General features: G+C 45.0%; 2 long non-coding RNA genes across 2 annotated transcripts; both read left to right on the plus strand.

The window, feature by feature from the left end:
• The first annotated feature begins 3,796 nt into the window (after positions 1–3,796).
• LOC106609971 (retrovirus-related Pol polyprotein from transposon opus) lies at positions 3,797–7,549 on the plus strand. The gene is made up of 2 exons (XR_001329813.2): positions 3,797–7,239; positions 7,351–7,549. It is a non-coding gene; the product is annotated as a retrovirus-related Pol polyprotein from transposon opus (long non-coding RNA).
• A 443-nt stretch (positions 7,550–7,992) lies between these two features.
• On the plus strand, positions 7,993–16,451 carry LOC106609970 (uncharacterized). Its single transcript, XR_001329810.2, has 4 exons — positions 7,993–11,161; positions 13,416–13,677; positions 13,917–14,009; positions 14,402–16,451. It is a non-coding gene; the product is annotated as an uncharacterized lncRNA (long non-coding RNA).
• Positions 16,452–20,331: the final 3,880 nt, after the last annotated feature.

Below are 20,331 nucleotides of genomic sequence, written 5' to 3' on the forward strand. Positions count from 1 at the left end.
TGTGGTTTCCTCAGCCTGATGAACCCTTCCATGGTAGTCCCTCCCTCTCACCTCTTACCTAGGCAACAATCAGTCCATTGCATAAGTCTATGTGAATAATCAATCTGTCACAGACGCAGACTTGTCACCACATCTTCAAAAAGTAATGACGAGGCAGGCTGTGCGTGTGTCTGTGTATGTCTATGCAGTGCTTGACTTAGACCAAAATCGGTGTTGGTACTCATTTTCAGTGCAGGTACTGTTTATATTTAGGTGCTGGAGTGCCACAATACTTTTGAACAAATATTCTATAAGAGGAACAAGAGCTCAAGCAGTGGAAAATTTGAGGTCCTCAGCTCCGGTGAGCTCCTGCCCAAGTCAAGCACTGTGTGTGTGTGTGTGTGTGTGTGTGTGTGTGTGTGTGTGTGTGTGTGTTGTGTGTGTCCGTGCTTGCGTGTGCGTAGGGTTTACCTATGCAACAGTGTGTTATGAACATGACTATATGCATGTAAATCTTGGTGGAGCAAACACATTTTTTTTTTAGATGCATGTCAGCAAAGCCAATACACAACGCTAAACAATACATTAATTGCACTATAACAGCGACAAGAGGTGCCCACAAACTGTTAGGGTCTTCATAAAGCTGTCCCAACAGCAGAGCTTGCTTTTCAGCAAAATGGAGTGAATCCTTACCACTGCTACACCTGGCTATCAGCGGAGCCTTGTCTGGCAGCAAAACAATTCATTCAGCCTAGTTTACTGCCTTTTTAAAAAACATAGCTGATATGGCTGACCATATCTCCCTGGCATATTACATCATTTTTGCAGCATATAAGACATTTTTGGATTCACCTTGTTGTGCGCGGTGGTCCTTCGTTGGCAAATTTTGTCATCAAAGAAAAAGATTTACACTTCTGTGTTGGATGACCGTTCAAAACATATTTTCCCAGTCTGACTTCTGGTTAGCCACTGTCACCGATTCCTTCCAAACAACTCATTGTTGAATTTGCGATTTCCAAATTGTTGTGTAATGTTTGTGTCCAATGGCTGATGAGCACCTATACGTTTTATCTATATTTTCTCTTGATATGACAAGGATTAAAAAGGACTTGCCAGTTGACTTGATTCATGAATCATGATGATGACTGCTAGCTAAGATTGTGAAAGTAAGATGCTGACATCATCAGTCCAATCAAAGCTACTGTACATATAACGTGATTTGATGTCATTTCTGTGGCCAATGACCTTGATCCTTCTTGGAAGGGCACTTCTAGTCTAAGTATATGGCAGGACACCAGAGGGCTCACATTCCTACTGTCTCCCCTTACTAAAGGCGGGTAACGTAGTGTCCCATGAGTGACAAAACACTGAGATAATCACAATGCAATATTCCTATTTTCTGCTGGCCTGCCCCAACACCACAGATAGCACTGAGCTAGGCTGAAACCCCTGCATTTTGGAGCTGCCTGTTTGTATTCGGCTCTAATAACTCAATGACATATATATATTTTTTTACATTGTTTGCAAACTGATATGTGACACGCATTAATACCAAAATAACATGCAAAACAGGCAAGCTGCCCCCCCCCCATATATATACTGCTCAAAAAAATAAAGGGAACACTTAAACAACACAATGTAACTCCAAGTCAATCACACTTCTGTAAAATCAAACTGTCCACTTAGGAAGCAACACTGATTGACAATAAATTTCACATGCTGTTGTGCAAATGGAATAGACAACAGGTGGAAATTATAGGCAATTAGCAAGACACCCCCAATAAAGGAGTGGTTCTGCAGGTGGTAACCACAGACCACTTCTCAGTTCCTATGCTTCCTGGCTGATGTTTTGGTCACTTTTGAATGCTGGCGGTGCTTTCACTCTAGTGGTAGCATGAGACGGAGTCTACAACCCACACAAGTGGCTCAGGTAGTGCAGCTCATCCAGGATGGCACATCAATGCGAGCTGTGGCAAGAAGGTTTGCTGTGTCTGTCAGCATAGTGTCCAGAGCATGGAGGCGCTACCAGGAGACAGGCCAGTACATCAGGAGGAGGCCGTAGGAGGGCAACAACTCAGCAGCAGGACCGCTACCTCCGCCTTTGTGCAAGGAGGAGCAGGAGGAGCACTGCCAGAGCCCTGCAAATGACCTCCAGCAGGCCACAAATGTGCATGTGTCTGCTCAAACGGTGAGAAACAGACTCCATGAGGGTGGTATGAGGGCCCGACGTCCACAGGTGGGGGTTGTGCTTACAGCCCAACACCATGCAGGACGTTTGGCATTTGCCAGAGAACACCAAGATTGACAAATTTGCCACTGGCGCCCTGTGCTCTTCACAGATGAAAGTAGGTTCATACTGAGCACATGTGACAGACGTGACAGAGTCTGGAGACGCCGTGGAGAACGTTCTGCTGCCTGCAACATCCTCCAGCATGACCGGTTTGGCGGTGGGTCAGTCATGGTGTGGGGTGGCATTTCTTTGGGGGGCCGCACAGCCCTCCATGTGCTCGCCAGAGGTAGCCTGACTGCCATTAGGTACCGAGATGAGATCCTCAGACCCCTTGTGAGACTATATGCTGGTGCGGTTGGCCCTGGGTTCCTCCTAATGCAAGACAATGCTAGACCTCATGTGGCTGGAGTGTGTCAGCAGTTTCTGCAAGAGGAAGGCATTGATGCTATGGACTGGCCCGCCCGTTCCCCAGACCTGAATCCAATTGAGCACATCTGGGACATCATGTCTCGCTCCATCCACCAACGCCACGTTGCACCACAGACTGTCCAGGAGTTGGCGGATGCTTTAGTCCAGGTCTGGGAGGAGATCCCTCAGGAGACCATCTGCCACCTCATCAGGAGCATGCCCAGGCATTGTAGGGAGGTCATATAGGCACGTGGAGGCCACACACACTACTGAGCCTCATTTTGACTTGTTTTAAGGACATTACATCAAAGTTGGATTAGCCTGTAGTGTGGTTTTCCACTTTAATTTTGAGTGTGACTCCAAATCCAGACCTCCATGGGTTGATAAATTGGATTTCCATTGATTATTTTTGTGTGATTTTGTTGTCAGCACATTCAACTATGTAAAGAAAAAAGTATTTAATAAGATGATTTCATTCATTCAGATCTAGGATGTGTTTTTTTAGTGTTCCCTTTATTTTTTTGAGCAGTATATATATATATATATATATATATACACACACAATATATATAACCCTCAAAACAATCTCATCCAGACCAGACAACTTGGGACAATTTGGTCCGGAACCCTTGGGATCCAGAGCAGGACCCGACCACGTCCCAGTCAGGACTATTGCTGAGAAAACGGTGTACCAGATGCTGCAAAGTCTTTAGCGTCATCCTAGGGGTTTCCCTGGTCATCACTTTGACCGTTTTGGCCATTTTATGGAAGTTGTAGAGATAGTAGTCATTGTAGCCCTTGTGCTGCTGTTTGTCCATCAGGGTTGGGGGCAGGAAGTAAACTGACATTCAAATTGACATTTTTCTTAGAGGAAAAGCTTTGAGAAATGACTAAATTGAAATGAAATTGACCCCAACCCTGAGGTCCATAGATCATTTCTCAGGGGTAAATTAAATAGTTTTATTATTATGTTTCATGATTATTTTTACTCAATACTTATAGCACATTACTCTTGTATTTGTCTTTCTGCACTCGCACCTGTTTTTCTCACCGGCACTGATTTTGCACGGATTTTCCTTGCAATGACTGTGATATGTGGTTGTCTTTAACTTCCTTAGTTGAATGTGTAGCAATATTGATGTTACTCATATTGACGTTACACAGGAAACGGAAACCAGTTGTTACTTACTTTATTAATGTGCTGGTTGACAACATGCCTAGAAAAGTTTGCTTAACTATTGTTAGGGTTTGACCAACTATTTGTTTGCATAACCTATATAATATAACAAAGAAGCTATGCTATAATATTAAGTTTATACTCTATATGATAAGAGCATACTGCTGTGTGAGAGGAAGGGGCTCATGGGATGGTGAGTCATATGGAAAGAATGCAGATGCTGTGAATCAGGGATGTGGAAGAGCTTGTTAAAAGATAAGGGCAGGATATGGGTGAAATGTATATGCGGAGGGGTGTCGGGGTTTTAGAGAACTGTGCATTGTGCAGTCACAAGATAAATCGACTGCCAAAGATAATAACTACGCCCGGCAACAGGAGGCGTCTCTCGAGGTTGGGACCAACCTGCACGCCAACGATAGGATGAGTAAATTTAAACCACGCTCATCCTCCCTCTGACAGGCCAGCAGTGAGCGGGATTAAAGTACAAAGAAATCAGAAGTTACTCTGTGTTAACTGTTTTATTCCAATACCAGATTGAATCGACGCAACCTGACACTATATATCTTTGTTTGTCGTGACTACAACACAAAGCATATTGAAACATGGTGGCAGCGGTACTCAAAAGAACCTGGATCTCATCAATGTAAATGAAGAATACATCCCAGGCAGCAGTTTGAAAAAGTGCCGCGTTTACGGGCTGTCATCGCGCCGCACGTCTACGTTAGCTGGCTATCGTGAGTGACTCTATGATAAAAGCTATCTGGCTATTGGATACATGCAGATTCGTGAGTAGCTAACATTCCATTCTACAAATAAATCGCCATGGAAAATGCACTGAAATCTCCGGGAAAAATAGACTTTGATGATTGTAATTTAGCACTGGCCTGGAAAAGATGGAAAAAGGAATTCAATTTGTACATGGCTCTTACAATGAGAGAAAAACCCGAGGACTACAAAGTGAAGCTGCTGTATTATCTCATTGGGGAAGAAGGCGGAGAGATTTGTGAGACCCTATGTGTGGGCAGTACAAAAGAGATCAATCCACGCAATAAGAAGTCAACAAGAATGTGCACAGGCCCATTCTTGGCAGTAAGGCTATCCAGGCAATGGAGTTGATTACTGTGCAGCATCACAACATCCTGGCCATCGAGGAAACAACAGGATCCTGGACTAAAGAGTAAATTAAACAGGAGTACACTGATGTATTCCAGGGAGATGGATGCTTACCCGGCAAACTGAAGCTGGAAGTGGATGAGCGAGTGGATCCCGTCCAGCTGCCAAAGAGAAGAGTGCCAGTAGCACTATATAAACCACTCAAAGAGGAGCTCAGTGGTCTAGAGAAAAGAAGGATGATAAAAGCAGTTGGGAAAAAAAAGCACAGATTGGATCAGCAGCCTGATCGTAGTGAAGAAACCGTCTGGAAAACTAAGAGTGTGTATTGATCCGAAACCTCTCAACAAGGCGCTCAAGAGGAGCCATTACCCACTTCCCACTATTGAAGACGTGCTGCCAGATCTGAACAGAGCACGCGTGTTCTCTGTTTGTGATGTAAAAAAAACGGATTTTGGCATGTGGAACTGGAGGAGGAATCCAGCTATCTCACCACTTTCTCTACTCCCATGGGACGCTACAGGTGGCTGCTCCTGCCAATGGGAATCAGTCCAGCCCCAGAGATCTTTCAGAGGAAGTTGAACCAGGCAATGGAAGGTCTTCCAGGAGTCAAAATCATTGCAGATGACATCCTGCTTGTGGAAGAAGAAGACAATGATGAAGCGGCGACTCTGGTCCATGACAAAAACCTGAAAATGCTCCTGGACAGATGCAGGAAGCTCAATATCAAGCTGAATCCGGAGAAGCTGCAGCCCAGGCTGAAGGAAGTGCCCTACATTGGCCACCTGCTAACATCAGAGGGGTTGAAAGTGGACCCAGGAAAAGTGACAGCCATCAAACAGATGCCTAGGCCTACAGATGTGCAGGGGGTGCAGCGCTTCCTGGGCATGGTAAACTACCTAGCCAAGTTCTGCAGCCACGCCATGGAGCTCTGCGAGCCACTGCGACAGCTAACACACAAGGACTCACGGTGGGAGTGGTCAGAGAGACATGAGCAGGCTTTCAATAAAATCAGGGATACCATTGCACAGACCCCTGTGCTGAAATACTACAACCCAACAGAGCAGCTTGTACTACAGTGTGATGCTTCAGAGAGTGGGTTAGGAGTATCCCTGATGCAGGGAGGACAACCAATAGCATACGCCAGCAGAGCGCTGACAGAGACTGAAAAAGGGTAAGCACAGATAGAGAAGGAGCTGCTTGCAGTGGTGTTTGGCATGGAGAGGTTCCACCAATTCACATATGGACGAACTGTGGAAGTGCAGTTAGATCACAAGCCTCTAGAGAGCGTCATGACAAAGCCTCTCCTCAGCGCACCAAAAAGACTACAACGCATGCTCATGAGACTCCAAAACTACGAGGTCAGTCTCCGATACGTTCCGGGAAAACGTGTGGTGCTGGCCGACACCCTGAGCAGGGTGTACCCCATAGAACAAGACAACAGAGGCCCTGTGGAGGTCGAAGTGGAATCAATCAATTTGATACACTACCTCCCTGTGTCAAGTGAGAGACTAAAGCACATCCAGAGAGCCACTGAGCTGGACCGGGAGCTCCAGACATTGAAAAATGTGATCCCGCAGGGGTGGCCTGAAGTGAAAGGGCATGTACCTTTGGAAGTAGCCATGTATTTTCACAACAGAGATGAGCTGAGTGTGCAAAATGGAGTTATCTTCAGAGGTGAGCGAGTCGTTGTGCCTACTACCCTCAGGTCAGAGATAATGCAGAGAATCCATTCCTCACACATAGGAACAGAGGGATGTCTGAGAAGAGCTTGCGAGTGTGTCTACTGGCCAGGCATGAATGCACAGCTGAGAACATACATGGCACAATGTAGCACCTGCACTGCATGGGGTATGAAGCAGCAGAAAGAAACATTGAGGCCACACGAAGCACCAAAGTGTCCCTGGGAAAAAAATAGGGACTGACCTGTTCCAGTTCAATGACAGAGACTACATGGTCACAGTTGATTATCTCTCCAACTTCTGGGAGGTGGACCATTTGGAGAACACAGTCGAAAACGGTCATTTGAAAACTGAAGACACACTTTGCACGCTATGGGATACCTGACATCCTGTACTCAGACAATGGTCCCAGTACTCTTCAGACGGGTTCCCAAGTTTCAGCAAGGCTTGGGACTTTACACACAAAACATCGTCTCCAGGATACCCGCAAAGTAATGGGAAAGTGGATTCGGCAGTGAAAACAGCCAAAAGACTGATGGCAAAAGCTAAGAGAGCAGGTGCTGACCCATACCTGGCCATGCTGGATCACAGAAACAAAGGACAATTACAAAGGACAATTTCAGAGCAGGACAAAAATATATCAGAAGACCTGGGTGAGTATCAATTCCATGATAATAACTGGGAATTTGAGTTGATTACGACATGTTGAATAATTATTTTCTGTATGTATGACTATATTCATCACCGTATTTTCTTTCTGCAAGATGCTGTCCTGATGGCTGGAGGAGATTCGGATGTAGATGTTATTACCTTTCAACTGAGAGTAAAACTTGGAGTGAGAGCAGAGCAGACTGTATAAGGGGAGGAGCAGACCTGGTGATCATAAACAGCGGAGAGGAACAGGTGAGAGAGCGGAGGAGCAGAAACAAAGTGGGAAATAACTAATGAGAGAGAGAAACAGACAGACAGACAGACAGCATCATGGTGTGGCAGCATCATGGTGTGGGGGTGCTTTGCTGCAGGAGGGACTAGTGCACTTCACAAAATAGATGGCATCATGAGGGAGGAAAATGATGTGTATATATTGTGGGCAGAACTGAAAAAGCGTGTGCGAGCAAGGAGGCCTACAAACCTGACTCAGTTACACCAGCTCTGTCAGGAGGAATGGGTCAAAATTCACCCAACCAATTGTGGGAAGCTTGTGGAAGGCTACCCAAAACGTTTGACCTAGGTTAATCAATTTAAAGGCAATGCTACCAAATACTAATTGAGTGTATGTAAACTTCTGACCCACTGGGAATGTGATGAAAGAAATAAAAGCTGAAATAAATCATTCTCTCTACTATTATTCTGACATTTCACATTCTTAAAATAAAGTGGTGATCCTAACTGACCTAAAACAGGGAATTTTTACTAGGATTAAATGTCAGGAATCGTGAAATGCTGAGATGAAATGTATTTGGCTAAGGTGTATATAAACTTCTGACTTCAACTGTATGTTATTATCAGGTGTTTCTAAACAAACTGGGAAAGATGTGCATTTCTGGATAGGTCTGTCTCTTACTCAGAGAGGGAAGGGATCTGGAAATGGGTGGATGGAACAACAATGTGAGTAATATTTACCTATACTTTCACATGTGCTCCATCTCCGGCCTCTAGGTCACCAGGCTGCTCGTTATGGCGCGCACCTGTCACCATCGTTACGCGCACCTGCACGTCGTCAGACTCACCTGGACTCCATCACTTCCCTGATTACCTTCCCTATATATGTCAATCCCTTTGGTTCCTTCCTCAGGCGTCATTGTTTCTGTTTCATGTCTGTGCGTTGTTCGTGTGTTTGTTTTACGTTTCGTTTATTGATTAAATCTCTCACTCCCTGAACTTGCTTCCCGACTCTCAGCGCACTTCGTTACATATACTTGTTTCTTTTTTGAAGCGTATTGATTCTTGTACTAATATCATGTTGAAATGATTTTCTGCTGAACAGGTTATTAGGTTCTGGAGAGGAGGAGAACCTAATAATGCCGGTGGGGACGAGGATTCTGTGGTCTTCAACAGGTTTATTGATCTGTCTGTGCCCTGGGCAACTATTGAGTTAGGGAATGACCAGCTGTCACGATTTCCGCCGAATTCGGTCCCTCTCCTTGTTCGGGCGGCGTTCGGCGGTCGACGTCACCGACTTTCTAGCCACCGCCGATCCACTTTTCATTTTCCATTTGTTCTGTCTTTGTCTTATCACACCTGGCTTCACTCACCAATCACTTGTTTATTATTTAACCCTCTGTTCCCCATGTTGTATTTGTGAGTGATTGTTATTTGTTACGTGGATGATTGTCAGGCGTTGCACTTTTGTTTTAGACTGTGTGTTTGGCACTTGTATGTGTTATGTGCTGTCGTTTGTTAACCGGTATTAAAGTGCACCTGTTTATTATACGCCGCTCTCCTGCACTTGACTTCGCCTCCCATATACACGCATTACACCAGCTTTGCTCAGGGATTACTCAATGGGTATGTGAGAGCACACCTAAAGTGTCATAGCATAATGAATTACGTCCACAATGGGAGAATAATATCTGAATTCCATTTTGAGTTAGAAGTTGTATTATCACAAATTATTGTTGTAGTGTAATTTAAATAAATTACAGTATAACATTAGTTCTGAATAGTAATGATTGTAGTTATAATTTGTAATGATTGAATTGATATAATATAGAGTTGCTTATAAAGAACCATAGTATTATGAAAGTGCAACTCTGATCTGAAAGCTAATGTAGTGAAGTGACATGCAGTGTCAAGTCTAATCATCTAGCAGTAAATTGCGAACAAGGCAAGTGCCATGCTTCAATTTGGATTTGTTTCTTTGTCAGATGGGATGATAATTATAGGCTACTTAGTAATTAATTTTGGCTCTGTCGTGGAAACTCTAACCAAAAAGGAAGAGATTGCAGATTCTTCAAAACAACTTATTTTATTGTAAGATTTGTAAATCTGGAGCGGTTAACAATCACTCAAAAGGTGCAGAGTTAAAAGCCCAAAGAAATTGAGTTGGGTCTCAGCTTTTCTAGAAAGTACAACTCCCTTTTAGGTGGTGTGACAACCAGAGAGAACAATAGCCGTGGGGAAGCATTGGTTGATGACCCAAAGGTACAGCCAAAGAACTATGGAACTGAGAGGCTGCGGTTGGCCTGTGGTGAGGTCTTGCTGAGAAATGTCACTCCCTTTCCCAGTGCTCATTGTCGCAACACTGTTTCTCAAAAGAATCTAAACCATTTGTCTTGCTCGTCTCTCACAGCTTAGTTCAGTGTACTGCTAAATAACAGGATATTGAGTCAGTAACTTAGACAAAGGGAAAGTGTTCTAGCAGAGGGAGCAAGTCTCATTATTACATTATCTGACTTTAGTTAACAAATCTTCTTAGGGCTAGGCCCCTTTTCTCAAAAACAAATTCCTTTTAAATTGGAACCAAGTAATTTCATGGAAATGGTAGTAGAGAAGGACAGAATTGCTATTACTGTCTGTCTGTGTGTGGTTGAAGACCACAGCATTAGTTCCTCTTGGTATCAGAACAGCATTGGTTTATGAGGGAGAAACTGGTCCGCTGGAAAGACTATGATACATACAGTAGTACCAAGTCAGGTGTATGTTACATTTGTTTTTCTACACCTGCAGGACTGAAACTTGGGAATCAGAACTGTCAGCCTTACTGACTGGCCCCAGTTTCTCTGGGACTGCTGTGTGTTCTCTTGCTGACCGCAGTCATAAGTCTCTCTGTAGACTGAGTATTCAACAATCACAGGTGGTAGGGTGTGTGTGTGTGTGTGTGTGTGTGTGTGTGTGTGTGTGTGTGTGTGTGTAAAGAAACATAAAATGATACATTTGTTCTCTGTTCCATCACAGATGACGATGACTACAATCACCTGTCCAGAACTCTTTCTCTTCTAACGGCCAAACATACTTCAGAGAAGGAATATCATCAGACTAGTTCCGAAAACCTGACGTAAGGAGAGTGACCAGCTGGAGACTTCTTTCAATGCCTTGAATATTGACAGAGACCAGTTACAGACCCGTTTTAACACCTTGGCTGAAGAGAAATACCAGTTACAAAGGAAAATGTCAGAGCTGGAAAGAACGATTTCAGAAGAACTGGGTGAGTATGTATATTGTGCTAATAACTGTGAATTTGAGTTGACGTGAAAAAGGTATTATGATATATTGAAGTTATATGACTGTATTGACTGACATGCTCTCCTTCTGCAGGATGCTGTCCTGTCGGTTGGTAGGAGATTCAAGTCTAGCTGTTATTACCTCTCTTTTGAGGAGAGAACTTGGAGTCAGAGCATAGCAGAATGAATAGAGGAGCGGACCTTGAGATCGTAAATAGTAGAGACAAACAGGTGAAAAAGAGGGAGAGAGACAGATACAGACAGGCAGAGATAAACATACCAACTATGTTTTCCCCAGGTGTTTCTGAATAAATTGGGTAACAATCTGAAATTCTGGATTGGTCTGACTGAGTCAGTGAAGGAAGGGACCTGGAAATGGGTGGATGGAACAACTCCCACTACAATCAATACAGTGAGTAAAATACAGATGGATCTTGTAGATATTTGGTTCTTGTACTAAATGCTGAAGACTTAATATAATCTCCCTCTTTGTCACGTCCTGACCAGCAGAGGGAGGTATTGTATCAGTTGTGGTCAGGATGTGGCAGGTTGTTTGTATGTTAAGGGTTTGTGTTGGGGATAGGACTCCCAATTGAAGGCAGGTGTGTTGAGTTGCCTTTGATTGGGAGTCCTATATAGAAGGGTGTGTTTTTCGTTGGGATTGTGGGTAGTTGTTTGTGATCACTGCTTGTTTAGCCTGTCACACTGTTTCCGGCGTGAGTATTGTTTTGTTGGTTTTCATGTGGATGCTTTACTTGTTTATCATCAATAAACATGAGTATCCACATTCCCGCTGCGCCTTGGTCCATTCCTAACGACGGATGTTACACTCTTAACATATTCGTTCTTATTTTCTGAAGACAGACAAATTATCATCTGGGTAGTGAGGATTGTGTGACTTTTAACAGTTTCAATAATTCACCCTAATTTGGATCTATTCAGTCATGGAGTGACAAGCCTTGCTCACAGACTAATCAGTAGGTATGCGAGAGCACAGTGAATGTTTCATAATGTACGATAACATCCTTTCACTGTACAAAAATCTAATGCAATTGTCCTTTTGAGTTGGCACTCGCTTTATCCTAGATTGACTAAAATGTTATTTGAATAATATAATCAACATCAGTACATTTGATTTTGGTTTTATTGAAAAGCAATTAGTACTGCAATATTATAGCTAATGTAGTATGCACAAACTATAATTGAGTTAATGTCAAGTGATAATATTATAGAAAAAACAGTGTACAAAACATTTGTTAGGGGGGGCAGAACAGGTGAACCCAAGTGCAGATTCAGATGAGACAGGGATATTTATTGAAAATTGGGGGGATGGGGTGCAGGCCAGGGGAAGCCTGGGCGGGTAGCAGGGAACCAGGAACCGAGGCTGAGACAAGGAAAGTAGGGGCAGGGTAAGCAGGTCTGGAGCGGAATCCAAAGAAGCAGTAGAGCGGGGGGGGGCAGTGCAGGGAAGAAGGACTGATGAGACGAGGGACCAAAGTCAGAGCGGACGTAACTGTAGCGGAGAGAAAAGCAGTGTCAGGCTAGGGGGGAAAACTTGCACAACAGGATAACAAGCTCTAAGCAGGAACAAATGGCTTGAAATGCAGACTGACTGAGCAGATGCTACGATCTAGCAGTGTGGCAGGGCTGAGTATTTGTAGAGGTCTTGATTATGGAACATGGTGCAGCTGGTGGGGATCCGCTCTGCCTCCAGCACACCTGTCTCCACTCACACAATAACATACACCCACACAAAAAGAGGGAGAGAGCACTGGGGGAGTGACGGCAGGTTAGGGAGACAGGATGAGAAGTAGAGGGCGTGGCAGGAGCAGATGTAAAAACATTATGAACACCTGCTCTTTCCATGACATAGATAGACTGACCAGGTGAAAGCTATGTCCCTTATTGATGTCAGCTGTTAAATCCACTGCAATCAGTGTAGATGAAGGGGAGACAGGTTAAAGGAATTTTTAAGCCTTGAGACATTGATTGTGTATGTGTGCAACGCTGCTGGGTTTTTCACGCTCAACAGTTTCTTGTGTATATCAAGAATGGTCCAACACCCAAAAGGACATCCAGCCAACTTGACACAACTATGGGAAGCATTGGAGTCAACATCGGCCAGGATCCCTGTGGAATGCTTTCGACACCTTGTAGAGTCCATGCCCTGACGAATTGAGGCATAAGGGGGTGCAATTCAATATTAGGAAGGTGTTCTTAATGCTTTGTACATTTCGTAAGCTAAGAAAACAGCAGTGATTATATTCAGTGTGTCCTACATTCTTGCTTTGTTGTATCCAGCATTCTGAAAATAAATGCATTGATTGTTAATTTGCTCATGTGATTTTTTTTGTTGGGTTGTATATACATATTTTTAAGTCTGTCACCATATAAAATACACCCACGATTTTAAAAGTTATATTAAGTTATGGCATGCACAATATATATTTTTCTGGACTTTGGGAAACCAACTCGCAAGGATTGGGAGAGAGTGAGTGTGGGTAATGTTGGCCAATTCATGTGTGGGCATTAAGGGTCAGTGCATGCTGGGTCAAACACTAGTTGAATCTGTCTCCTTTCCTTCATCTGAATTCTTGTGGGTAAAAAACAGAACTGCTGAAAGCAAATACATCCACAATATTACTTTCACCTATCCCATGTTTCAGATCAGTGCATTTGAAGCAGAGGAGAGGATGCCACCGATGACTACTGGGATACACACAGTGAAGGAGGTTGGCTTCAAGAGAAGAGTTTGTATCTGTGGGTAGTCTACACTAGTGTCCGACCCAGCACAAGCTCAGATCATTCATTTATTGTAAGGTGATTTCTGTGAAGCTGTTTGTCTCAGAGCCTGACTTAACAGGATAGACCTAAAGTGTCAGCTAAAACTATCTGGGACGGGGATTGGACAAAGAGGACAGAGATCCGGTAAGGACACACACTTGCTGGTACAGACACACACCACCCCAATGGATAATAATCAGAAAACACAACATTTGAAAGTCTATTGAATTATATACACATTGTGTTTCAACTCCACATTAGGTGATCAACCTCATGTTCTAGCAGTTATGACTGACTGACCAAGATTCATCAGTCATGTTGCTTCATTGTAAAAATACCAGTATTAGGAAATGTGTGATTATTTTTCTACATTCTATCAACAGGTTGTTTTGCTGTCAACCTGCATTATTATGGAATACTTGACAGGAGTCATGTTGCTCTTGGCAACAATGCTCACTACAGTCAACAGTGCAGAGGTGGGTGACCCCAGTTGTACATATTATTTGAATATATTGGTGACACAATTTACAGGAAGCCAGAGCTTTGTATTTATATATGTAGCCATATACAGTATATATATGACTGCATAGCTGTCAGAATTATTCTAACACTGTATAGCTCCCCACGGCAGTGCCAGAATGATTCTAACACTGTATAGCTCTCCACGGCAGTGCCAGAATGATTGTAACATTTTATAGCTGTCATCTGCAGCTGCAGAAGGATTCTAACACTGTACAGCTGTCCTCAGCAGTGCCAGAATGATTCTAACACTGTACAGCTGTCCTCAGCAGTGCCAGAATGATTCTAATGCTGTATAGCTGTCCTCAGCAGTGCCAGAATGATTCTAATGCTGTATAGCTGTCCTCAGCAGTGCCAGTGACGAGGAGCGGTTGAACATGGAACTGAGCTTGGTGGACGACCGCTACCCGCCGTGCAGGGAGGAGATGACGGGGAACATCACCGCAGGCGACCTGCTGACCAGGGAACGCCAGGCCAGGCCCTTTCTCCACCGCCTGGTCGCATGCTGAACACTACAAAATGACCATGGCGAACCTCACTGACCTCCATGTCACAGCGCTGACCCTCTACACAAACACATACAACCGCACCTTCCGTGGAAGCCAGATCTCTGGGCCCCGACGCCAATGTCTACCGTCGGTACTTCCTGTTCAAGTCCCTCCACTTCCTGCTGACTGATGCCCTGCGGCTCCTGATAGGGGGGGAGGAGGTGGAGGCAGAGTTGGAGCAGGATGGGAAGGGCTGCCTGCTGGTGTATGCTGACAGCGGGCACAGGGACAACTTGTGAGGGGAGGTGGGGGATCAGGTGCGCACCAGGCACTTCGTCCTGGAGTCCACGCGGCGGTACTGCTCCAGCTTTGACCTGACCATCCTGCCCCGCTCGCACTCGCACCACTGCCGCTCCTCTTCAGGCCTCAATGTCCTGGTGCCACCCTACGAGCTGTTCAGGGTGGTGGCGGTAAAGAAGGTACCTAACAAATGGGGAAGTGCTCTGATGTGGCACTTCTACCTGGAGTCTATTGGCACTATGACCAACCTCAAAAGCGCTATGAACGGCAAGTCTGCCATGTGAACGGCAAGTCAGTTTGTACAAACCCTAAGCAAATAAAGTTTGTTTGAAGAATCGATTAATTGATTAACTGAAATATTTTTCAGTAACCACAACTACCCACTACTCAGAGCCATAAACATGGATTGCAATCATCACTTTTTTTCTCTCTCTACATATAAAAAACTCAAACCTACCTTCCTAATGTACCAATACATCTCTCTAAACTCTAAATTTGGTAGATATGGCAGTATAGTCCGTGGCGATGTCTCCCTAGTAGACCATTCATACAGCATTGATGTCTTTCTAGTAGACCTGTCAGTGTCTGTTTCTCAGTACGGTCTGCATCCTCCAAAAGCCCTGCATGCTTATCCGACGAGTCCAACTCAAACATTCCATCTCCCTAAACACTTCCCCCTCCATCTCCACGCCTGCGCAAAGCATGTCCGCCAGCTCCCAGCATTGGTCGGGCTCCAGCAGGAACCCCCACGGGACTCGGAGGCCAGGTATCGTCGGACCTCCCTGCCCAGCGAGGTGTCCCCCAGCTCTCGCAGACCACGGAAAAGCGTTGGGGTGGTCTGAGGGTAAGACTCAGCTTCGATCACCTGCTTGATGTACTCTGCCGTGATCTCTGTGATCCCCTTGGAGCCTGTGACCTTTAAACTTTTTCCTAGACATGATAGATCTAAAAGAGTCTGGTTGGGTGTTGTTGAGAGGCCAAGGAGGAAGCAGAGGAAGAGGTCATAAGTTCCTTGCGTATTCCGTAAAAAAAAACCTGTCCACGGAGCATCTGCGGATGTGTAAAAGAGTTGCTCTCCTGAACGTCCTTTTCAATCGATCAAAGATTGTAGTATTTTGGAGTAGTATGTTTCTTCTTTTGTTTATGTAGGTGAGAAACACGTGCATAGCAGCTAGGTAGTCTTGAATGCCGTGTACGCAAAGTGGTACATTTCCTCCAGGTACATCTCACACCCTGCGATGAGCGGCCTAGACAACGTATGGAATGGGGAACTTTTGGAGACGTCGATTCCGTGTTCCTTCCCATCCCTCTCGCTGAATATGAGGCTTCCTCTCTCCAGTTGTAGAAAACCAAGCTTCCATAGCTTATGAACAACCTCTCTGATTGATTCTGAATGTTCACCATTTTGATTGTTCTTCAAACCGATCTGAACAAGCAAAAAGTGAGTGTATAGTTGTGTCAGAGTGTCTGTCTCTACACACTCTCCCTCCTCAGTGTTTTCTAAAATGGCCGCCAACATCTCACAGCACAACGGTATCTGGCACAGGACGCAGAGGGGTCTCGCTCTCCGACGTCATGGATGAGTGGAAGTGGTTGATGAGGTCACTCAGACTGAAGCACCGGTCTATCAGCCAATTGAGTTCACTGAAGGGAAAGACAAACATGAAGTCGACGTCCTGATTTGGCTCTGTCCTTAGCCCAGTTCAAAACAAACTTCTGGACACTCGCCATCTTCCCTGAGCCCGCGGGTTCCTTCTTCAGGACGGCTTTTACTTGAGGCCGATCCGGAGATAGAGGCGGTTTGAAGACGTCGTCAAGCTTGTTTCTTGCTTCCTCATTGGCAGTAGGCATATCTGATGGTGGCCTTACGGATCGCGAGGCAGCATGTCTGTCGTCAGACCATTGGACGTTGCCCTCTGTGATGAGGAGTTCCACATAGGCGTGTGTGAGGCAGTGGCTCTGCACCTCCTGTACTGCTGGGGTTCCATCACACAATGACGTGCACCTCCCTCTAAGCTCTGATTGGAGCTTCTCTCTGACTCCTCCTTTGCTGGAACACACACACAGAGAGAGAGAGAGAGAGACAGGGAATTCAGATTAGATTGTTTAGGCATTTTTGCCTAAATAATGAAGAGATACCGTATGTATGTATGCATGTATGTATGCCTACAAGAGAGAAACATTCTCAATTAAACTAAATCTATTGTCTCTAGTGAACTTAGCTCTAACTGTTGTGTGTACAGTGAGATGAGCTACAGAAGCAATGTCAGTACGAAGTAGATTCAGTATATACAGTGCATTCGGAAAGTATTCAGACACCTTGACTTTTTCCACATTTAGTTACGTTACAGCCTTATTTTAAAATTGACTAAATCATTTTACAATCTACACACAATACCCCATAATGACAAAGCAAAAACTGGTTTTGAGAAATTCTTGCACATTTATAAAAAAACAAAAAAACTGAAATATCACATTTACATAAGTATTCAGACCCTTTACTCAACACTTTGTTGGAGGACCTTTGGCAGTGATTACAGGCTCTAGTCTTCTTAGGTATGACACTACAAGCTTGGCACACCTGTATTTGGGGAGTTTCTAAACATTCTTCTCTGCAGATTGTCTCAAGCTCTGTCATGTTGGATGGGGAGAGTCGCTGCACAGCTATTTCCAGGTCTTTCCAGAGATGTTCGAACGGGTTCAAGTCCGGGCTCTGGCTGGGCCACTCAAGGACATTCAGAGACTTGTCCTGAAGCCACTTCTGTGTTGTCTTGGCTGTGTGCTTAGGGTCGTTGTCCTGTTGGAAGGTGAATCTTCACCCCCAGTCGGAGGTCCTGAGCAATCTGGAGCAGGTTCTCATCTGTATTTCACTCCGTTCATCTTTCCGTCGATCCTGACTAGTCTCCCAGTCCCTGCCACTGAAAGAAATCCCCACAGCATGAAGCTGCCACCAACATGCTTCACCGTAGGGATGGTTCCAGGTTTCCTCCAGACGTGACGCTTGGCAATCCAGCCAAAGTGTTCAATCTTGGTTTCAACAGACCAGAGAATCTTGTTTCTCATGGTCTGAGAGTCCTTTAGAGGCCTTTTGGCAAACTCCAAGCGGGCTGTCATGTGCCTTTTACTGAGGAGTGGCTTCCATCTGGCCACTCTACCATAAAGGCCTGATTGGTAGAGTGCTGCAGAGATGGTTGTCCTTCTGGAAGGTACTCCCATCTCCACAGAGGAACTCTCGAGCTCTGTCAGAGTGACCATCGGGTTCTTGGTTACCTCCCTGACCAAGGCCCTTCTCCCCCGATTGCTAAGTTTGGCCGGGCGGCCAGCTCTAGGAAGAGTCATGGTGGTTCCAAACTTCTTCCATTTCAGAATGATAGAGGCCACTCTGTTCTTGGGGACCTTCCATACTACAGAAATGTTTTGGTACCCTTCCCCAGATCAATCCTGTCTCGCAGCTCTACAGACAATTCCTTCGACCTCATTCCTTCAACCTTTTGCTCTGACATGCACTGTCAACTGTGAGACTTTTCCAAATCATTTCCAATCAAATGAATTTACCACAGGTGGACTCCAATCAAGTTGTTGAAACACCTCAAGGATGATCAATAGAAACAGGATGCGCCTGAGCTCAATTTCGAGTCTCATAGGGTCTGAATAAAATGTAAATATGGTATTTCTGTTTTTTTCTTCTTCTAAAAACCTGTTTTCGCTTTGTCATTATAGGGTATTGTGTGAGGAAAAAAATGATAATTTAATCAATTTTAGAATAATGCTGTAACGTAACAAAATTTGGAAAATGTAAAGGGGTCTGTATACTTTCCGAATGCACTGTAGGTCCAGGCATATGAAAATCATGAAGAGATTCAGTACTTCCATTCACTCCTCTGACTAAGGGTTGTATGTTCTCCCTCGGTGTGTGGCAGGGTATCCCCCTTTTGGCCAGAGTCCGTCATTCCAGTCTGAGCCAGGCTAATGTCACAATCTATAGGGTACAAATGTGAAGTCTTCCCAGAAGAGATTCACAGCAGGGTTGGGCTCAATTCAGCATGCTCTTGAATACAGGGTGGGAGTCATGTTTTGGCAGTTAAATGTACTAAAATGGGAATACAATAGAAGTTTCAACTTTCAAATGGTACCTCAAAGATGGTTGGAGGGCCACACACCTATCAGACAACGCTGACTTGAATGGGAATATCAGTTTATTTTTTAAACAATACTGTCAATCTTCCATAGCAAAACAGGGTTGGGCTCAATTAAGAACTGAATTGAGAATGCCTCAAATTCCAATGAAATTCTTGAATTTGAATTGAATTCGAATCGAATTAGTAAACATGATAAGGAATTTAATTAAAGGAAATATAAATGAATTCAGTTAAATTAAAATGCCTCTACTATTCTATATTATTATTATCGTATTATCTTTTAAAAAACTTTTATTTAACTAGGCAAGTCAGTTAAGAACAAATTCTAATTTACAATGACGGCCTACCAAAAGGCAAAAATGTCACGAATCCCACCGAAGGTGGCTCCCCTGCCTGCTCGGGCGGCGTTCGGCGGTCGTCGTCGCCGGCCTACTAGCCGCCGCTGATCTCTTTTTCCTTTTCTGTTGGTATGTCTTATTGTTTGCACCTGTTCCTTATTTGTGTGTGTTGATTTGTGGTTATTTAAGCCTATTTAGCCCGCCCAGGTTTGTGCGAGATTATTTTATCGTCAGTGTGCTTGTTTGATGTGCTGGCGATCTGCTTGGATTATTTTCTTTCTGGACTGTGTACCCGTTGTGTATGGGTTGGTAATTTTGTTCACACACCTGTTGTGTTGGCGTCGACCGTGTCGTACCAGAGAAAATAAATCAAATTTTTCCTTACCTCTGCTCTCTGCGCCTGCCTCCTACCACCACTCCTAGCATTCGTGACAGAATCCCGCACGACTTATGGAGTCAGCAGGAGCAGCTGCGCCTCCTCTCCTATTGATGGAGGAAAGGGTCCTCCATCATACCAGCATTTTCTACCGGATCGGTTCAGCTATGGATCAGATGATGGAGAGGATGGACCGATGGGAGAGGAGTGGCCTCCCTACCGCATCCCCAGCTCCTCTTCCCCCTCCACCTGCTACCCCTCCTCCGGCGTCCGGACCCGGGGCCCTACGCCTGGCTCTCCCCAGGGAGTACGATGGAGCAGCGGCTGGGTGCCAGGGGTTCCTGCTGCAGCTGAAGTTGTACCTGGCTACTGTTCGTCCGACTCCCTCCGGAGAGGAGAGCGTGAGCGTCCTCGTCTCCTGCTTAACGGGTCATTCCCTGGAGTGGGCCAACGCAGTGTGGTATGGCCCAGACTCGGCAAGTGATCACTACCCCGAGTTCACCCGCCGTTTCCGGGCCGTGTTCGACCACCCACCAGAAGGCCGGGCGGCGGGTGAACGGCTGTTCCACCTGCGGCAGGAGACGAGGAGCGCACAGGACTTTGCTCTGGAGTTCCGGACCTTGGCTGCTGGAGCGGGG

Source organism: Salmo salar, chromosome ssa08 (assembly GCF_905237065.1).
Source record: "Salmo salar chromosome ssa08, Ssal_v3.1, whole genome shotgun sequence".
Lineage (NCBI taxonomy): Eukaryota > Metazoa > Chordata > Actinopteri > Salmoniformes > Salmonidae > Salmo > Salmo salar.